Here is a 22,272-nt window from a genome sequence, read left to right as displayed (position 1 = left end):
TTTTTCTAGCTCTGCTTATAATGTTGGTCAAGGTTCCTTGCACCAAAAACTAGTGATTTACTTTTTTTAATGAGCATTTTCTATTCTCTTTTTGACACTTTTTTACTTCCACTGTCTGGCCTTTTTTAATATTAGTATTATTAGGCATCACAATGTTGTTATTATTATTAATAATATTAGTAATAATTTATTCACCTAAAGATGAAAATGTACTCATCCTTCCGTTGTTCCAAACCTACTCTGTGGAACACAAATAGTCTTCTGAAGTCATATGTTAACTTTTTATGAGGAACAGACCAAATTGCATAGATTTATTTATTTTTTTAATCTTTTCCAGTCAGTGAGTGTTGACAATTTAAGAACTAGGTAAGGCCAGATTTGTTAACAGATCATTGAAACGATCCAAGAACGAGTAAAAGTTCAGAAGACTTTGTCATTTTGTCCTCATTCACTTCCATTTTAAACGGGGTGGCTATTTTGTGTTCAGTAGAAGAAATTAAATTATTTACATAATAATTACAGGATTACTGTAAGACTTGTTACTGTACCTTTAAGTGGTATAATTGACCTCTGTTTTGATTGACTAACATCTTTGCATGTAAAAGAGTAACACTGCTTAGACGAGGTAGGTTTGCTGTCATGTACAATTGATATGAATTTGTAGCCTCTTTTGTGTGTGAAAGAACATGAGCACACCAGGGCACACCAGAGCTGCAGGATTGTGTGTTTATCTATGTGCATTAGTGCGTTTATAATTATGCCTCTGTTGTTCAGTTTCCTTAAAGTTGTGTTCCCTTTCTAGGCACACAAATCATACAAGAATACAAATACCAGCATGATCCATGCCTTGCCTTATTAAAACAAGTGCATGCTAATTGCCATATGCCACCACCATGTGGACTGATAATTAAACTTGAAAGATCTTATTATACAGCTTTCTGGAATACTTGTTTCTTATTGGTCAAATATTTGTATATAATGACGGCTGAACTGTGCATTTGATCTTTGTCAGTGGCAACCGACCTCATACACATCTCTCCATTGTCTTTCTTCTCGCATAATAAAACATTTTTAGATAATTTAGGTACGTTTGTTTGTTTATTTATTTACCTAGTAGGCATTTAATAAATATCGTAATTTATTCACAATTTCAGTCGGTTATTGTCGCAAAATAAATCTCAATAGGGCGATCAGGACCTCAACAAATTAAAGGGGTTTTGTATCATCCTGAAGAGGTTTATTTTGTTCTTTAGGTGATCCTGACATAACTTTTCTCTCATTTTCAATTGACAATTTATCACGTCACCCTTTACTATCAGTGTATCATCGTAATTCGTTTATCCTCTCGTGTTGGAAAAAGCATTAAGGTCCTGAAACAGGCCGTTTGAAGCCATAATTCAGTTTTAGGCTTCGGTATCAAAGACCTCTGTTTTCACCTCTCTCTTTTGGTCAGCGGAGCTTGTTCTCTTTGATATCCTTCACGTCATCTTAGAAACAAATTGCTTTGAGGTTCCAATCTGTATTTGTATGGCTTTGAAATCCCATTTTCCTTTGCACCCCTTTGCCTTGTTGGAAACATTCTTTATCTGAATATCAATCCGGGTCTGAGCCAAACCATCTAGATCTTGTAAATAACATATCCCATACAGGATTTGATCTCAATGTTTAGGAAGAAAATCGAAAAAGCTGATGCTGTTTGTGATAATGACAATAATAGAGAATTGAGCTGGAGAAGTGCAGCTGTGGCCAGTCAAAACCACAGAAGTCTTATCTCATATTTGTTCTGGTGTGCGGCTGTGCGCTGTTGTCTAGTGAGAAGTTTGAGTGTGTGTTGAGGACGTGTCAGAAATTGAATCATGCTGACCTCTCACTAAGACAGCATTTGGAGCGGATGTCTATTTAGGCAGGCAAGGTCTTTTTGATTTCAGACTAGCACTCTGAAGACAATGTGACTGTCAGCTAGGGTTGCCAACCATACCATATAATACAGAATCATCCTGTGTTAACCCCAAAGTGGGATATATTTTGTCTCATGTTTTAGTGTTTTGCTCCTGAAATACTAGGAACACTTTGGCATGTGTCAATTTAGTTGTCAGTGTTATAAATTTCAGAATAGGATGGAAAACAAATTGCAAATGATGAATGTGAAACAGACAGGTTTTCTACAAGTTGTGTATGAAAGCCATGACACATGCTGTTATGCATAATTGCATATATTCACCATTACATTAAAAATTTAAATATTTTGAAATATTATTACAATTTACCATCATGACTGGTTTTCTATTTGAATATATTTTAAAATGTAAGTTATTCCTGTGATGGTAAAGCTGAATTTTCAGCATCATTACTCTTTACTCGTTACATTACTCGTCTTCAGTGTCACATGATCCTTCAGAAATCATTCTATGCTGATTTTCTGCTCAAGAAACACTTCTGATTATTATCAGTGTTGAAAACAGCTGTGCTGCTTAACATTTTTGGTGAGATTCTTTGAATAATAGAAAGTTCAAAAGAACATTTCTTTGTGCATTGGTGCACATTTTTCACTGGATTTGTTGCTGTATTAATTAAAAATTGTTTAATTCAAAGTAGGGCTGCATGATAATGGTTAAACTGATTACAAATATTTTGCTCAATTTAATCACAATTATTCTTATCTGAAATAAATAAATATATAAATGGTTGCCAGATTGAGCAGATTAAGTAAAAACTGGGCAGGAAATGTATCAATTTAAGAGAAATTAAATCTCCTGACATCTGCCAAACCCAAGGAGGAAGGATTAGAAGACTTGTTACCAATGCAAAATAACAGAAATGCCTAAATAAAAAAATGTTTTCAGGACAAATAATCAGCGACGATTATTTTTAATTAACTGAGAGAAGCAGAAATCGTTATCGCAATTAAAATACGATTAATCGTGCAGCCCTGATACAAAGTGGTTAAGTTAAGTGGGGTTTTTTTTGTTGAATTTTTATTCATTTGATAGTTTAGTTTTATGATATGGGCATAGTTCAGCCGAACTTGTCAGTTACTGGACAAATTACATTCAAAGACAGATTAACAACTCATTTTTGACCAAATTTACAATTACTGCGAAGCAGAATTCTCTAGCGTTATAATTTGCCTAGGCTAAATTGATATGTGATTATTGGCCATAACTTTACTTTTACTTAATCTGTGTCAGCCTGAATTTTACTATTGCATTCATTAAACACATACCAGCAGATAAGTATTTATAGCTTCTGATCTATCCTCCATAATTACATCTTTTAAATATTACAACAGATGCAATAAACTCAGTTTGGCAAAATCTAAGTGTTTGGCTCTCAAAAGCATTTTAGGATTATTTCAGTCAAACGGTGACAGATCCTTTTCTTGTACTTGCATACACTGTCACTCTGTAAGCATTTTTTTAATTTTTTTTTATAGTGATGTCAGTTACCTGCCACTAACAATTTACATGCATCTCAAAAAGCATATGTGGTTTATATATAAAGGTCTTCCTAAGTTGTCTAAAAAAGAAACTGTCCATTATTTTCTTCTGCTTAAGTTTGCAACCCTCCAAACAGCACACCTATGGGCCACTGGACTCTCTCTTTCTTTGACTACTGCTTATCTGTATCTCCCACTCTACCATCCCTCTCACTTCCCTGCCATCATTTGATCAAGAGAGCATTCTTGTTGCTAGGCAACAGGTGTGTAAATCTGTGTGTGAGTGTGTTTGCATTTGTGTGTGTGTGTGTTTGACCCAGAGTCATTTTTAGAACGGAACAGACTGAGTTGCATTGCCAATCCATGATTCACTCGCTGCTGTGCTACTCTCCTCTTTCCCTCTTCAAAAGAGAGGCAAAAAGAAGTGCTTATTGCCCTTCTGCCCCCTTAATACCCACAGTGCCCTTTGTGTTCATCAGATACATAATAGTGAGAAAATCTCCCAATTCACTTGCTGATAGTCCATCTGTTTGACCCAAACAGCCCCCCATGTTCTCTACTAGACACATTGCAGCGACTGTATGTGCATCTCTGCCGTTTTTACACTCACTTTCTTTTAAAATAGTACTTATGTTTAAGGAGAGTTTGTCCATCCATTACAGAAGCATCTTAAAAGAAGGGTTTGGGTTGTACAGTATCTCCTGGAGATGATTTTAAAGTATGTCTCTGCTGTAATCCTGGTGGAACCATTTGGTCCACTTTTCCTAGAAGTATACGTGATTCAGGCTAAGTGAGCTTTTCCTTTGTGAATTATGCAGAAACGCAGTGAAAGTTCTGCTTCTTCAAACGACAGCTGCACTGTACATGTAAAAATCGAGGTCAGCTCTAACCATGTTCCTCATTATTGAGCACAAAAACTTTGATGAAATCTTGTTGTGCCATAGGATTGTGTTAATGCTAAACCAAGGAAAAGCAAGAAAATGCTGAATATTTGCTTAAAGTGTTGTGGGAAGCTGAGGATTGACAAGCTACAATGGTTTCAACAAATTAAACTACAGATGAATTATGAATACAAATTATATTTATGTCTGTTATGTAAAGCAATGCTGAGCTGTTTGCATTTGTACTATGTTTTGAGTGTATACTTAAATGAGCATTTGCATTTTTAATGACATTCGAGACTCTTCCATATTGATTGACATATATAATTGGTTAATTATACAGTAGTCTGGTTAAAACACTAGGAAAATGGATGGATGACTGGATGGATGTTCTTTCTCTGCATCTGATGTTTCTGTTTGTTTAAGCCTGGAACACACCAAGCTGACGGTCGGCCGTCGGGCAGTTTTCGTGCGTCGGCCGACTAAATCTTCTCATTGTGTTCCGCACCGTCGGCTGAATTTGGTCCCCGTCGGCTTTGTAACGGCCGATTCGACATGTTGAATCGGCGTCGGGCCGTCGGTGAGAGGGAGAACTCTGATGGGCTGTTCAGCTTAGTGAACAGGGGAGTCAGTGCACGAGAATAATAGCAAAACAGCGAGCAAAGTCAAAACGGTACAGATAGAAGGTTATTGTTACGTCATATTACCCGAGTGTTCCTTGGCGAATATTTCAATATTAACATGAGCGGAGTGGAATAAAGAAAGTGTTTAGCAGGATTGATATTCAAAACGGTAAGCACGCACTGCTCTGTTTATGGTTTGTTTATCTGCAACCGCAGCGTCGGTTTCCCTTTTTGAATGACGAATATAAACGAATATATCTGCAGAAATAAACAGTTGTCTCATTTACACGCAGGCGCAGAACGCGCATTCTAGCTAACAGTCGGCAGTAGTTCTCTCCATAGATATCATATAATAAAGGCTAGATGTCTTACGGCGGAGTCACTTCCGGCATCACCGGCGGCCATCTTGCCACAGGGAAGCTGTGAATTAAGGTGAGTGATCAGCACGCACACAAATCCTCTTATCTCGCTGAAATCTTGACGGATTTACAAACGGTTTGGTTTCTTACAAACGTTATAACGTGGCTATAATTCTTTCATATGGAAGTCCATTGTTATAATTATTCATATGTATGCAGTGTCATAACTACATCTCTGACGTTTATAACAAACCAAACCGTTTGAAAATCGGTAGAAAATTGAGCAAGTTATGGTTATTTAAAGGTACATACATACACCATGTTACGAGTGAGCGAGCTCCCTGTGGTAAGATGGCCGCCGTGTGCGGACATCGACCTCCATTGGCCAGCAGCGCGGACGAGACATCTAGCCTTTATTATATGATATCTATGGTTCTAAGTGCAGCTTTTTACCCCAACGCGAGGCGACAACACAGTCGGCTTTCATCAGCGCTAGTTCGTCAGCGTTGGCTTGGTGTGTTCCAGGCTTTAGATGCAACAGTTGATGTGTCTGTGAAAAAAAAAGAAGCTTTTTAGTTTTGTATCACTTTTCTGTTTTTTTCCCCCCTGTTTTTCATAAACAAGCTGCAGTGTTTTTGTTCCAATTTACAGAGCAGTAATGTGGTTTTTGAATGTTATTACGTGAAGGCAAGATGTGCAGTTCATCTGATTTGGCCTTGTTAGCGCATGTCTTAATGCAAGCCATGTTGCGTGTAGGTGTGCAAGCTGCTGATAGAATGTTACTAGGCTAGCATGTGTTTGTCATTTGGTTATCACTACAGCCGTGAAGATGATGTCGTGTTTGTGTGTGCATGTGTTTGTGTGATCTCATTACATAAATTTGTCTGGGAAGTGAGCTGAGATGCAGATCACTATGGTAACACATCCATCTCTGCCTTAGGTAGGGACGAGACAGCTGTGCAAACAAACACATTTTAATACTTTGCATTATTATATGTGATGTGGTAACTTATCTGTTACTTATCTGTGCGACACAGATGGTGCTCAAAGAATACAATGTTGCTATTGCACGCACACCAATATCCTGACAGCAAGCCTTCATTACGTGCACACATACATGCAATCTGAAATAAAAGATGCTGAAACCATTAGTCCCTTCCTCTCTGCTATTGTGCAAAGGCTGTTTGATGTTGCTTTGCGACCTCTGTGTACGGCACACGTTTGATCGCTGTGTGGTGCGCGGGACACTTTCTTCTGAGGAAGCGTGAAGAATGGGGAAGAATACATGCAACTGCTAATTTCCATCGTCTCTCTCAGTCCCATCTCTCTTTCTTTCTGACACCTGTGTTGAGGTGCTTATTTGATGCTCATAGTAATTGAGCTGATCTAAATACATCCTCAATCACTGTAGAGCTCATTAGTCTTCTGAAACCAGTCAACCTGTGTGTGTGTGTGTGTACTGTGTATGATTCTGTTGATTCTCTCCTTTGTTTCATTCACAGATCTTTTTTGAAGTCATATTGCCCTTAATACCAAAAATTTTTTTTAAATATAAATTAAATATATATATATATACATTTTATTTTATATATATATATACATTTTATTTTATATATATATATATATATATATATATATATATATATATATATATATATATATTCACACAATCGTACAAATCTCAAACTGTATTCCCACTCTGTATTTAGTTGTTGCATTGCAATTATTTTACATCATGGACATCAAGTGTGGCCACTCAACAAATAACTAAAACTGTACCAAAGTACACAACATTATTTGTTTGTTTGAATGTTTATTTATATAGTGTCATATAAACCATCTAAAAGAATGCATTTGTAAATGTATTTAGAAACATATACACACACACACACACACACACACACATATATATATATATATATATACACACACACACACACACACACACACACAGAACGGTAAGTTTGAAAAGCCTGCATGTATTTGATCAAAAATACAAAATAAACAGGAATATTGTGAAATAGTATTAATAATAATAATATTTCTATTTTAAATAAATGCTGTTCTTTTTAACTTTTTATTCATCAAAGAATCCTGAAAAAAGTATTGCATGTTATAAAAAATATCAAGAAGCACTTAATATTTAATATATATACATCTTGTTTACTTTGGTACTATTCTATTATTTAGTTAGTTATGGCAATTTATTAAAGCTATTAAATTTTAACAGGCTGTTTTAACAGGTTTTTTTTTTTTTTAAATAGTGTTTAAATTTGGATGATTTCATGCTCTTGGTAGCTAATAATTCACAACTCCAAAGACAATTTATGTATTTAATATATTCTTGTTTTTAACCTTGCAGATTTTTACATGGTTTTTGAGGTGGAGGACTTTTTGCAACCTGTCCATGTTGATGGTCATATTTTGTCTAGTTTCTTCCAAATGACAGATGAATTTGGACCAAAATACAGTAGATTTTGATTGGATCACACCATCTTTGACTTGTACAGTTATATTTTTGTACAGTTGCATTTTATTATTTGTATTTGCCATTGTCAGAACAGACCTAAGACCCATTAGATTAGAACTAGTCTGAAGCATTCTGGGAAATGTAGATGTTCTGTTCTTTTGCATGTTCATCTTTCACCTTGATCTGCATCCATAGACTTCATCAGGTTAGCTTTAGAGAATTCCCTCAGTATACTTGAGCTTCTCCTACAATTTAACGCTCTGTGAGGAAGACGATTAGAGAGTTTCTCCCTCAAGACGTAATTGTCTCAGAGCTGGCGACTTGTAACTTTCCTCACCCCACTTAAAGATTATTTTCTTTCCTCAAGGGAGCTTTAGAGGAGGATTGTGCTTCTCTGACAGTCAATGCTTTTGCCGCGGGCACAGATACAGTCCACAGCTAAAGTGTTGAGCTCACTTTCACAGAATACACCAGACAGCTTTACTTTTCACAATCTGTTCTCATGCATGTACATAGTACCATAGATACTGTTGCCATGTTGCCAATGCATTCAGAAAATCTTGGGTTTGTGGAAAAGTAGTTAAATTACAGGAAATAGCCTATGTGTAATTTTGGCACAAAACAGAAAATAATAGCTAACGTTACTCTTACCTAGTGCTGTAGCGGTGCGTCGATGACGTCGACGCTTCGACGTCAAAATTACGTCGACGTCATATTTTTTACGTCGACGACGCTTCAATTTTAATTTTTTTGCACCATTCCTGGAGGTACAGCTCGCCACACACACACACCGCCCGCCGTGTTATTCTGTCATATTTTCTCCCTTTCTTTCCAAACCGCGACAAACGCCAGTCTCCTTTCTCTGCAGAATGTGATAAATCCGCTCAACCAATCACAGCGCACCATTCCACGGATTGTAAACGGTAACGGCGGCGCTTTGAATACACCCGGCATCCTAGTTTTCCTTATCTACTTTGTACTTTTTGAACAACAAACAAACAAAAAAAATAATACATTTGACGGCATTGATGAACCTGTGGTGGATTCTGTCGTAGGGAAGAAACGTAAGCCATCGAAATCTAATCATTACGTGAGGAGATTAAGAAGATGAGGCACGCGGGAGGAAGAGAAATGCCGACTGTTGCTTGTTCTCACACGACAGCGTCAAACTTCTGTCGAATGCTGACACGTTAACCTCAAGGGGATCTTTAAAAAAACTTTCAATTCTACCAGAAAGACTCGGGAGATAAAATGATATAACAAGAGTACATTTATTAATAGCTCAGCAAGCATAAATTTTATAAGTCTTTGGCGTAGGCCCCGTCCTTAGCAAGCAATGCGAGGGTAACGGAATCTGCAAATCCCGCCTGAAGATGAAGGCAGGGGCGCAGCCGACACCCTGGAGGTAAAGGAAGGGACCATCCTGGTGGTGGTGGGGAGGATGGAGAGAAAGGACCATCTTGGAGGTGGTTGGTGAGGATGGAGGTAATTGTCAGTATCTGCGAACTCAGACGAATGTAAGTACCATTCTTTTATACTGAGAGTGTCAACACATGATTGGTTAGAAGTGAGTTAATTCATGACGTGCTGATTGAGTCTTCCTGGCAGAACTTAACGCTAAGCTTACATTTCTTGTACTCAGTCAACGAAAACCGAGCCAAGCCATTTTACAGCTGATCGCCGTCAAAAAAGTTCAAGAGGTATTTCTTAGCGATGGCTGATTGAATGTATGTATAATCCAGTACGTGCCTGTATATAAGATTAGTATTGACCGAGTTCAGAGGCTGCCATATGTGGATCAACTTACTTTGTTGTGTATTTTCAACAGTTTCAATATGAAAAATAACTTTTATAACCTAAAGGTGCTATGTGAAAGTTTGAAACAGAAAATAGTGGTTTTCATCTTGCCACTTTCTTGGTAAAGAAAACACATTTTTTACTCAAATTAATCAAAATGGATTTATCACATTTATACTATAATATTCAGAAGTAAACATTGTAGCTGACAGAGTGTTTATGTCAGAATGTTTATTTTTAAACCACAACTTCTAAGTGCTTCTTTTACCGATATATTTACCGATATCTTTTGCATTTCTCATCCAAACAACGTCAAACTTGGCACTGCACTTACTCGTGCTAGTAGCGAGACACCTGTCGAGTTTGAAATCCATCAGACTAACGGTTCGAGAGATATGCGAATAACAGACAGGATAATTAATTCCAATTAGTCGTTAGATTAGTGACTAATCTATAAAATAATCGCCCGACTAATCATTTAATTAATAATCGTTTACCCCAGCCCTACGGTCTTACCACCCCTGTAATGTCACAGGATAACCACTAGTGAAAGGTTTGACACTGTCCATGTTTTTGTGGTGCCATCAACCTATCAATGTTGTTAGCATGTTACTTTCCTTCAGAGTGATTCGTCATATGACATTTATGGCTCAGCTGATTGGCTCAAAGGGGCTGATTGGCTGTGAACAGCTGCCATTGGGATAAATGGGAATACTTTTGGATTGCTTCCTCAAGACATTATAAACATCCTTCATCACTCAAACAGAAAGCAATTTTCTTTAAGCACAGTGTTGACTCTTCAGAAAACCAACCTGAAAATGACTTAATAGTAGTTGTCTCTAAAAATAAATTGGGATAGGAGTATTTTAACAATGGAAAAAAGAACCTCACTAAGCCATTAAGCCATAATCTTATTGACAACCTGAATTGCAGTTTTACTTTTGTAATTGTATGCATTTTCCAGTGAATGAGGGAAAAATAGGGCATGATTGGATTTTATCCATCAGGGATGTCCTAGATCATGAATAACTGTTACTACAGAATGCAGAATGGATCCCGGCCGAATGCTAAAATAGTATGCACTTTCAAACATTCAGTCTTTACTGGTAAATTACAGTTAAGAGATCAGGTGTGAACAGGACCCTTTCAAAAATTCCTCTAAATCAGTTCTGGCAATTCCCCAGTATGAAAAGTTGTAACATTACCAGTATGATGCTATGTGTGAACTTTGAACAAGATTACCGGTATATGAGCACATATGAGAAAGCAAAGCTCTGTCGGAGCTGTTTACGGTAAGCTCCGCTACTTTTAATTGTGTTTAGGCTGAAGTCTGACAGTTGCACCGCATCTCGTGCTCGAGACCCTGCTTTCTTTTCCATTCATCAACGCTGCGCCTGTGGCTCTTCATTATCTGCAGTTATTGTGTACTATACTAAGTGCAATAATATAGTTACTATTATGCGTCATGTGCCTGTACGAGCAAAACCGGGTTCTGTGTGATTTTTTTGCATCATCTAATAACCTGTGTGAACTATCCTGAAGGGCAAAACTGAAAGTGATTACATTTTGATTAAATACTACAAGACAGCATGAACAAAATGCTCTGCTAAATTGTTCACAACGAGACCAGGAACTTAAAGTAAATAGCTTTATTTCACTCTCTATGATATTAAAATGTATCAGTCCAGCTATTCATGATTTATTCAGTTTAAAGAGAAACTGAATTTGGATAGAAGAAACAATCAAAATATGTAACGTTTGATATTTATTTTATTTATCAACCAAATTTGCTGTCTGAAGGTGTTTGTAAAGGCACGTAAAAGAAAAACACTTTGCAATAGTTCAATAAGCATAAAACGGAAATGATGGTGAGAGATGTTTGGCATTCCTTTCTACATCAGACCACTTCAAAGTCATTTCATTGTTTGTGTGCTCTAGGCGTCAGCTGTCTGAGCTCCTGCTGAGACGGACGTACCTGAGCTCAGAGAAGATGTGCGGGTCAGGCAGGTCCTTTCACCAGTCCTCTGTGTTGACTTACCCAGCGGCTGTTATTTAGAGTGCTCTCAGAGTTTCACAGAGGAGAGATAGAGGTCAGAGCTCATTTTCAGAGAGCCATATCTCCCCTTGAGCAGGTGGCGGAAGACTATTCTGTCCCACAATTCCTTGCCTTAAGAGTTCACTGTGAGCTGCTTTGTGCCAGCTGTTACACTTGCAGAGTCTTTGTGCACAGTGGTGTGGCCCAGTGGGGCTCAATGCTGAATGGACTCTTAATGCATTAACTTGTCAGCCATACATCATTCCCCACTCAATCCTGAGGACCAGCTGGGCCGCTCTACACCTGAGCCTGTTCATCTGATTATTTAACATTTACGGTAATAGATGCTTTTCATCAAGAAGAACTCCAGTTAACTAATTGCAGGAACAGGCCCCTTAGGAAAGGTTAGAAAAAATCATCATTTATTCACCCTCATGTTGTTCCAAACCTGTATGATTGTATTTTTTATATATTTTTCTCTGAAAATAGCAAGCTACAAACTATGCTCACTAACATTTTAATTGGCTACTTAACTTCCTGAGATTTCTGGCTCAGTGGCTAACATTTGTTTATTTGATCATTTCCTCCATTTACAGTGCCTTGTTGCTGTTTCCACCATCTTTACATCCATAATCATCTTTAAATGTCCCCCCTTCGGCGCCAATAGCCCCATGGTTTACGCGCCGACATATAGCGCAACTGCGCCTCCGGCGACCCGAGTTCGATTCCCAGCTCGAGGTCCTTTGCCGATCCCCTTCCCCTCTCTCTACACCCCATGCTTTCCTGTCAAAATCTCTACTGTCCTATCAAATAAAGGCACAAAAAGACCAAAAACATAACTTGCACAAAAAAAAAATGTCCCCCCTTAAAACTGTTTGTGTTTGTATGTAGCCATATGAAAATGATTGTAGTCGTTATTTGCTGAAAATATTGACGTCTTCCTGTTCAAATAATGATGTAATGGAGAAATCATAACCTAAATACAGCTGTAAGTGCAGTGAATTAAACTAATAGACTACGTTTATGCTGCTTATGTTATTCATTTTATCAGTTTCGGAGCTTTACAGATGTGGTCACTATGAATTGTCATTGTATGAAAAAGAGCTGTTTTTACTCTTGGAAAAGCAGCACCGGTGAGTTCATTTTTGCATGCAATATGCATCAGACGCTGTGTGAACGGACTGTGGGTGGGCCGTGGCCATCTGAGAATGAGAGGACATCGTAGAAGTCAAACGCAGCTTGCTAGAGTTGTTTGTAGCTGCTGTTGTCTCTCAGACACGGGTCTCTGAGGATACGCAAATGACTGACGGTCAGTTGTCGGAGGTCCATGCTGTACATTGACCTTGAGGATATTTTGTCCATGCATAGAACCTATATGAGGAAACAAGAGATGCAGGGCTGGATTTAAAGATATAATAAGCATACAGAATGCCTCATTCTACAGTGGCAACAGGACTCCATTGTTGCAGGCCCCTCTGTCTCCCGCTCCTGCTGTGAGTCTGGATGTGGCTGAGCAGCGTCAATTTGAGGGAAGGCAGATGCTCCATCACAGCAGGGATATGCTTGTAAAAGAGCACACATGGGAGAACGCAATCTGGGAGAAAGTAACTTTCCTTGGAGTTGCGATTTGATCACAAAATTTAAGATATGTTAAATCTTCTTGAATGTTACACACTTTACAGAGAAAATAGCAGACTACAAACTACACTCTGTTTTTAATGTTTTATCTGGCAGTTTTATAATGACCCGAGTTTCTCCTGTGTGTATATATATACTGTATACTTCAGTCACATAATGAATGTCTAGTGATCCACTTCTCGTAAGTACCCTAAACAAGGAAAATGAGTTGGTTTTACATTATTGCCTTCATTCACAGTGCCTTTTGCAGTTTTCCCTCCTACATGAGTCATGCAGCAGCCCATTCAAAGGTGCCGCCTCAGATTATGAATCAAATGTATTTTAAAAGCGAAAAAGATATATTTGTCTTTGAATGTTCGTGATGGATCACAATGGCGGTTAAAAATCTAAAAAAAAAAACTAAACAAAAACACCTCTTAATTATTGGTGTGAATACCTAGTTTATAGTTAAAAGGTAATCTTTTTGTCATGAAATTTATTTTATTTGCTATTACTTGCGTGACAGTGATTGCCCCTCTGTGTGCCGTAGGTTGCCGACCCCTGATCTAGGGGTTTGAATGTTATATATATTTATTTATTTTTATTGGGTGTGCTTTAACTAGCATATTAGCCAGCTTGGAGAGCAAAACATTCTTAGAAAAGTTGTGCCTTTAAATTCAAAGCACTGGCCATACATGGCACTGTCACATATTACTATTGTAGATTCTATTGAGGGGATTTAGATTAGTTTTGTTTTATAACGAGTTGTTTCTTTAAATTCAAAGCACTATAACTACAGTACATCCATACAGGTTTTTAAGATGCTCTATTTTTTCTTATGTTAACACCCTCAAAAGTAGAAAAATAGTTATTGCACCCCCATTGTGGTTTTGATTACAAAAATAGTTATTGCACCCCATCTGATTGTGGTCTGGTGAACCTTGAATGAAGATTGAATGGGCAACTAGTCATTCGCCCCTGTGTATATTTTTGTTTCAACTTGGCTGAGCCTCAGGGAGAATTCTGAGGCCGTTTAAGAGGAGTTTTACCGGCAATTCAGCTAATGCTTCTTCTGGCACTTACTCCAAAGTAGCCCACTAAGTGATGAAGGGCCAAGAGGGCCAGTGGGGATCAATTTAATGCACTGTTTCAACCTATCATCTTTTCAGTCACGTTAATCTTCATCTCTCACTGATTTTTCCCTTCCTTCTGTCCTCCGCATTATTATTAGATATTCCTTTTCAACCTGTCTTTCTTTCTTTATATAGTTTCTTCATCCATAGCTTCTTGTTACATCCTTCAGTAATTTTAAATCAGTTTAAAATCTTTTTGCATTCTGCTTTCGGAAACGCACACATTCTACTCCAAAAATAATATTAATAAGCATGCGTCATGTTCATTCAATATCAAATCACAGGTAGTTCGCTTTCACTTCAGTTTCTATGGCAATGGGTAGCTCTGTGGAAAAGTCAAACCATTGGCAAATAATTAACCCTCCGTGTGGTTTAGTTTGACACTGACGCAGTAAAGTCGTGATGTGGAGCCCACAGAGACATATAATGAGAGTTTAGATTCTATTACGTGCATTCATTTAATTAAATGGAAACATAATTATGACCACTCTAGATCCTATTTTGTGGGCTTCCACCTAGAAATCTGAATTTATATGTATTTTTATCGATCTTGAAAACAGCGCACCTTGTGCACCCAGCTGGGTCTTCATGCTAACTGCACGCCATCTCCAACAACGCATGAAATGGGCCCAAGATCATCGAGATTGGACCGTGGATGATTGAAAGGTCTGACAAATCACGATTCCTGGTGCATCACGTTGACAGCCGATACACCGATTACCAACAGAGGCTATGGCACCTGGATGCACTGTTGGGCGGACACAGGCCGGTGGCGGCGGTGTTGTGTTGTGGGCAATGTTTTCTTCCCAATAGCACAATCCCTGACAGCTGTCAGGTATCTGAACATTGTTGCGGACCAAGTGCACCCATTCATGGCAACTGTGTTCCATGCTGGTGATGGCCATTACCAACAGGATAAAAACAAGGAGTGGTTCGAGGAACCACTGTTAATGCCTTGGCCTCCAATTTCACCTGACATGAACCTAATCGAACATGTGTGGTTTGACAAGTGGGCACATGCTACATCACCATTACCCCGCAATGTACGGGAACAGGAGGACCGGCTGTTGACATTATGGTACCAGATACCCCAGGAGACCTATCACCACCACCTCGTCGAATCAATGGTGGCTACTGTCTTGCGAGCTAAAGGAGGTCCTTCATGTTATTAGGCAGGATATATATATATATATATATATATATATATATATATATATATATATATATACAGTGCAATGCATAAGTTAATACACCCATGCTAAAGTTGACTAAAAAGAGGAATAAAAAATCATATTTTGGAAATTGAACTTAATGCCTTAATTTAAAAAATTAGGAAAAATCCAACCTTTTAGGACACCAATTTTCTTTGTGAATGAATAATGTATCGTAAATAAATAAATGTTCTTCCTTAAAATACATGGTGCATAAGTGTGTACACCCCTATGTTAAATTCCCATAGAGGCAGGCAGATTTTTATTTTTAAGTATTTTTTTTAAATTAATTTTTAGGATACTATGCATCCTGATAAAGTTCCCTTGGCCTTTGGAATCAAAAAAATAGCCCCACATCATCACATAGCATTAACCATACCTAGAGATTGGCATGGTTTTATTTCAGTTAGCCTAAAAGCTAGTTTGATTTTCATTGAGAGATGATCTTATGGAAAGTACCCCATGCCAATCTCTAGGTATGGTGAATTTTTTATTCCTCTTTTTAGTCAACTTTAGCATGGGTGTATTAACTTATGCATTGCACTGTATATATATATATATATATATATATATATATATATAAAATATGTATATATGTATGTATATGTGTGTGTGTGTGTGTAAAGGATCTTGCATTTGAATCAGTCCCTGAAGAAACTAAAAATATGAATAATTGAATAATACATGAGCATGCGAATATGTTTGTCTGTGCCTGAACAAGAGCAAAAGTTGTGTGCCTACACCGCTATAGATCTCAAAGGGCAATTGTTTGAAAATGTTTATCTGCTCAGCTTGATATCACTACCCAGCATGCCTTTTTCACACTGTATCTCTTTAAAAAAAAAAAAGTGTTTGCTTTCATCTGGTGCCACGAAAGAACTCGCCGTTTGTTGATTCCTTGAATTCATTGGTTATTTTGCACTTGTGGAGGAGAATTTAAGCTTTTTTTCATATTCCAAAAATACATGCAGACTCTTTCACCATGTGATCAACTGCCGCTGTGAATTTGACGCCGTTGATGCAGCGACACGCTGATGAAGAACTTTCACTCATTAGCACGTATGTCTCTGAACCTCTCCTGCAGACAAGTGCATTCATCTTGTTCTGCTTAAATGCCACTGCTGCAGTCAGAGTACAGAAAAAACTCATAAATCTCCTGAGAACTGTTGCTCTGTCAACTTTTATTCAGCCTGGAAATTCGGTACTATCACACAGGAGCTAAAGCCCAGCACACAATGTGATCACGACATGGTTCAACTTTTGTTCAACTGAGATTATTGCCATAGTAACCAGGTATGAAATCCTGGATTTGGATCATGGATTTTATAATGAGTTTGGTCAAATGGTTTGATATGATATCGATCTGATGGCAGGGAATAGTTGTGGAGTAAATGTTTGTCTTGACATCCAGTGTTGTTTGCAGCCTATTGCTTAGTCAAGTCAAGTCAAGTCACATTTATTTCTATAGCGCTTTATACAATACAGATTGCTTCACAGTAATAAATGGGGGAAAAAACAGTGTTAAAGTTGTAAAATTCATCAATTATGAAAGAAATAATATTCAGCTATAAAGCAGCTCTACAAAAGATAGTGTTATTATCAGAGGCGGACAGAGTACACAGCTACATTACTTGAGTAAAAGTACAGATACCTCTTGCTAAATTTTACTCAAGTACAAGTAAAAGTACTACAGTCAGATGTCTACTTAAGTAAAAGTACTTGTTTTTAAAAGTACTTGAGTATCGAGTACAAGAGTACATTTTCTAAATATTGCATTACTACTGCCTACTACATTGGTAAGCACAGCAAACACTTGAAGCGAAAAATATCATTAAGTTGTTCAGAAAATTGAAATAGTCTGGCGAGGTGGGGGCACGGGTTGGCACATTCCCGGGATGTGATATTTTTTTTCCCAGGATGGTAGGGGAAGACTCATGAATATTCATTAGGGAAGTCATCCCTGATTGGTCTGATGACCTACCCCTAACCCCACCCCTAAACCTATCCGTCACTGGGGGTCTTATGACCTCCCTAACCCCGCCCCTAAACCTACCCGTCACTGGGATTAAGACCAATCAGGGATGACTTCCCTAATGAATATTCATGAGTCTTCCCCTACCATCCTGGAGAAAAAAAATATCGCTCCCGGGATGGACCTGCTGCGTCTTCATCCATTGTTTAGTCCATGGCTTCGTCTCTTATCTAAATCTGACCATGGAGTTGACTTTGGCGGAAATCTGAAGGTGATTGCTGATAGGCTGTCCCAATCAGTGACGCCTGCACAATCCAATCACATTTGAGAGGGAAACAACAAATTGAGGGTTTCTGAGATGTTTCTTTTTTCCTTTTTTTTTTATTTTTTTTTTTTAGAAGAAGTAACGGGTACTCACGGTTATGGATAGAAATGTAGTGGAGTAAAGAGTACAATATTTGCCTCTCAAATGTACTTGAGTAAAGTCATGAGTACTCCCCAAAAATGATACTCGAGTAAAGTACAGATCCCTCAAAATTGTACTTAAGTACTGTACTCAAGTAAATGTACTCCGTTACTGTCCGGCTCTGGTTATTATTCACTTCAATTTATTTCATTGTTGATTCAATTCAGTTCAGTAGCAGTGTCAACATTGCTTAGATTGCAATTACAAGTATTTTAATTATAATTAAAAATAAATAAATAAAGCCCTACATACTTGCATGAATAGTAATAAATTAAAAACTAAAATAATTTTTAAAAAGTCATTTTAGGCACCATTATAATGTACAATACAAAAAAATATATATATTTATTTTGATATTTGTTAAAGATTGCATTTATCAGTGTTATTAAATTTGTAGTGTTTTTGAAAATTAACTTTTTGTGACCAGCTCATGTAGGTCATCTACATTTAAAAATAGGGAAAATTACCATGTATAATTAAATATCTAATTTCAACCGATATCATTACATTTAAAAAAAAAAAAAAAAATCTAATAGCCTACCCAATATTGCATCCCTAAGAATTAAAGGCTAATAATTCCCTAAAAATATATTTGTACAAGTAAATTTTTTCAAATAAAATCAATAAGCTCAAAAGCTGTTGTACAAACAAATGTATCACGTAGTCATCAGATGTCATTGTTACAGCAGCACATGTGTGAATGTGTAAACATATGAGAGTTTGAGACAGTAATGGCGGATGTTTTAATGTCGTAAGTATATTCGTTTCCTAATACGCACACCTTTAAATGAGCCTTAGACTCTTGAGTCTCGTCAGTCTGTCTTCATTGCACTCACACAAGCCAGTGAACAGCTGAAAGCTGCTTAGGGTTGATACTGCAGAGGAGAGCCAGTCGTGAGGATGGCGCACACAAACACACACACACACACACACACACACACATGCACGCGTGGCTGCCACCCGCCCACACGCCATCCTCATCCTCATCACAGTCTTTCGCTTTGACCGCACAGACACTTGCTGCTATAAGCTGATTATTGTACAAAAGTAAATGTGTGCTGATACTCAGCAGTATTTACTTTTTAAGTAGGAGCCGAACATTTGGTGTTCCTACATGCCCCTTTTTGTATTATGGGTGGTTGACGGTCTATATATGTGAGTATTTGTGTGTGTGTGGCACTGATTCACCTCATCATGCTCTTCTGCTCCAGATGGTGGAAGCTGAAAAGAGGGATTTCTCTGTGGCTCAGCTCTGAGATTAGTCTCATTTCCATCTCTCTGCTCATTTAACGGCTTTGGTGTGGATGTGTTTGTATACATGGGTGTTTCTTTGAGTTCAGGAACTTTTATGACCCAGGGTTTGATTTTTATTTAAACTAATAGATTGCAACTTTTTAAAAATATTTTTGTTGCTTGAAGATCACATTAAAACTGCCTCATAAACTCTTAACCTTGCCTTGGCTACTTTTCAAACTTCTTTTATGGTCTACTATGTATAGGTTTAATTGTCTTAACCTTGTCCCAGACCCCGACTTTCAATCGTAAACTGTGAAAATGTATAAAATATTAATCATTACTTTTTAAACTATGATAATCTAAGCCAGAGCTGCCCAAACTATTTACAACAAAGGGACAAAAATCAAACTTGAATGAAAACAACAACAACAACATACAAATTTATTCACCCCAAACTTTTGATTGTTTGTGTACATTTGTGAACATTTGTAACCCTTAGTTACATCATCCAACAATTTTGCCACTAATAAAATTATGTATTTTTTTTGTCAAATTATGCAAAAAATGTGTCAGTATTATTTAATTGTGTGTCTTTAGCATGCATAACATGCTGGCTATTGTATTATTCGACCATTTTAAAATGTAATTTCCAGAGAAATAAGATAATGATAATTAGATAAAGTTATAAAGTTTCATTTAAAGTTAGTGTTCTTGGTTACCAAGGAGACAACAGTGGCAGTGAAGAGCTGAGATAAAATTGAGGCATATTGAGAGAAAAAAATCTTCTACCACCACTAAACAATATTTTAGTGTGCTTTTTTTTTTTTTCAAATTGAGCTGTCATTTTTGTAAAATTATGCAAAAAATTGCTAAAATATTATTTAATTGTGTGTTTAGGATAAATAACACGATAACTATGAAATTAGTCTTAGTAAGACAAGGAAGTTGCCCATTTTAATCCAAAAGTGTAATTTCCACCACAGAAAGACTGGTGATCTGAAGTGCTGGAAATAATATTTGTTCATGACATTCTGGAGAAAAAATTATAGAATTCTGTGTTGCATGTATGTCCTCTGTTGGACATTGCTAATAGACAAATAAACAGGTGTGAGTGTGAAAAGTGTGTTTCAAGAGTGTATATTTTCACAGTCCACAAGGCCAAAAGTAGAAAAACACCCATATATATATGTGTGTGTGTGTGTGAGTGAGTGTGAGTGTGAGTGTGAGTGTGATTGTGTTTCTGAGCTCTTCAGCCTTACAGGAGAGGTTTATTTGGCTTGTGGCACAGTTCCTTTCATATCATACTCCCTCATCTCTTTCCTCTCTCAGACTCTCTCTCTCTCTGTGTCTCCTCCTCATGTTCTCTTCTCTGTGTCATATTGTTACTGAGGCAGATACGATAGCCCAGTAGACCTGACTCCCCTGAATACATCTCCCATAGCGGCAATTTACACACACACCACGGTCATCTGGGAGAATGTGCTTAGTGTTGAGCCATCCCATTCTGTCTGTCTCAACCCATAGGTATGCTCTCCTTTTATTACCCACACTGACAGAGACGAGAACATTACCCATGATTCCCCTGGCGCACCTCATACAGATGCTTGCAGTTGTTCAGAGGGATGGGGCTCTCCACGGGAGCAAGGAAGATTGGACAGGAGTGTAAGACATGCACTCCCGTTCAAAAGTTTGGGGTTAGTACGTTTTTAAATACTTTTATTCACCAAGGATTAAGGGTGTAATGGATCGTAGTTGATCCGTTAGCTGTATGGACCAGGCTCCATGGATTGGCACATATAATGAAAGTTATTTTTTTTTACACACGTTTTGTCTTGCCAATTTACACATTCGAACAGAGGTGAAAGAGAACTCAATCGGTAAGCCCCTCCCCTCGAACGCAGATGAGCCAATGGCAGTTAAGTATCAGTTGCACGGGACCGGAACTCGGACATCTTTAGGTTTCAACGCCATAGAGAAACATTGTAAGATCCAAAACTCTCATTGGTTTTTGGTGTTTATGCTGCAAAAATAGTGTCTGGGGTTCTGGAGCACTGATTCCAGGTATCCTGAGAGGATGGGCATGGGTATTCATGTTTTAAATCCCCGTACTGTGCACACGTTCACCAGCGCGTTTCAGAAGTGTGATAAGATTTGCGCGAATGGACCAATTATCTGCACAATACGATTTATTTATAATATCAATGATGTGAGTGCAGTAACCTGGTTCCTTAAAGATTCAACCCCAATCCCAATAAAGACGAAAACGTTCATTTTCTGGTTGTCATACTCTCATTAAGTCCATGCTAACATACACGCCTAAATAGCTAACTGTTCTCATGTCATGTACAGTAGGTCAAAAACACCCGATGGCTCAAAAACAGCCATCTGCGATCGTGGCGACCGTAACATGAGGCTTCTCCCGCTTGCATTGTGATCTGTAAGCCCTCACTTCCAAATGATTTATTTTAAAATCTTTCATATATTCCTCCATGGCATATTTAAGTCCCACTTGAATGCTCCTCGAAGAGAGGTGGTCCCTCTGTGTTCAAGATTTATCAAAAACATCTTGGAACAAGGTTCTCACACTGACAGCTGTCATTATACAGTTAGCAACTCCGTTTGTTTGTCCGAGATAGCAATAGTAACTAAGGGGGGCGGGGCTTACCGATAGGTCAATTCGGTACTCGCACACAGTGCACAAACCCGAAGCACACGCACGAGAGCCACATTTCAATAGCACACAAATACAGAATTGATTCTGAAAGCAGCCTATAGAGACCTGCTGTTGTCTGTCATTAATGGTAATCAAAGGGGAAAAAACTCAGCTTTAACCAAGATAATCTATATTTAAAGCTACACTGTGTAGGATTTTCTCCCATCTAGCGGTGAAATTGTTTATGACTACCAACTGAATATTACTTTCTAGCCCCTCCCATTCCGAGGGCGTTTTAACTCCTACGGTGGCCGTATTATTTCAAATCTGCCGGCAGTCGCGTGTAATCTCCCCCTCGCATTCGTCACGGTGCCACTGAGTGT

Source organism: Abramis brama, assembly GCF_963993115.1.
Source record: "Abramis brama genome assembly, chromosome: 22".
NCBI classification, from domain to species: domain Eukaryota; kingdom Metazoa; phylum Chordata; class Actinopteri; order Cypriniformes; family Leuciscidae; genus Abramis; species Abramis brama.
This window is presented reverse-complemented; position numbering follows the sequence as displayed.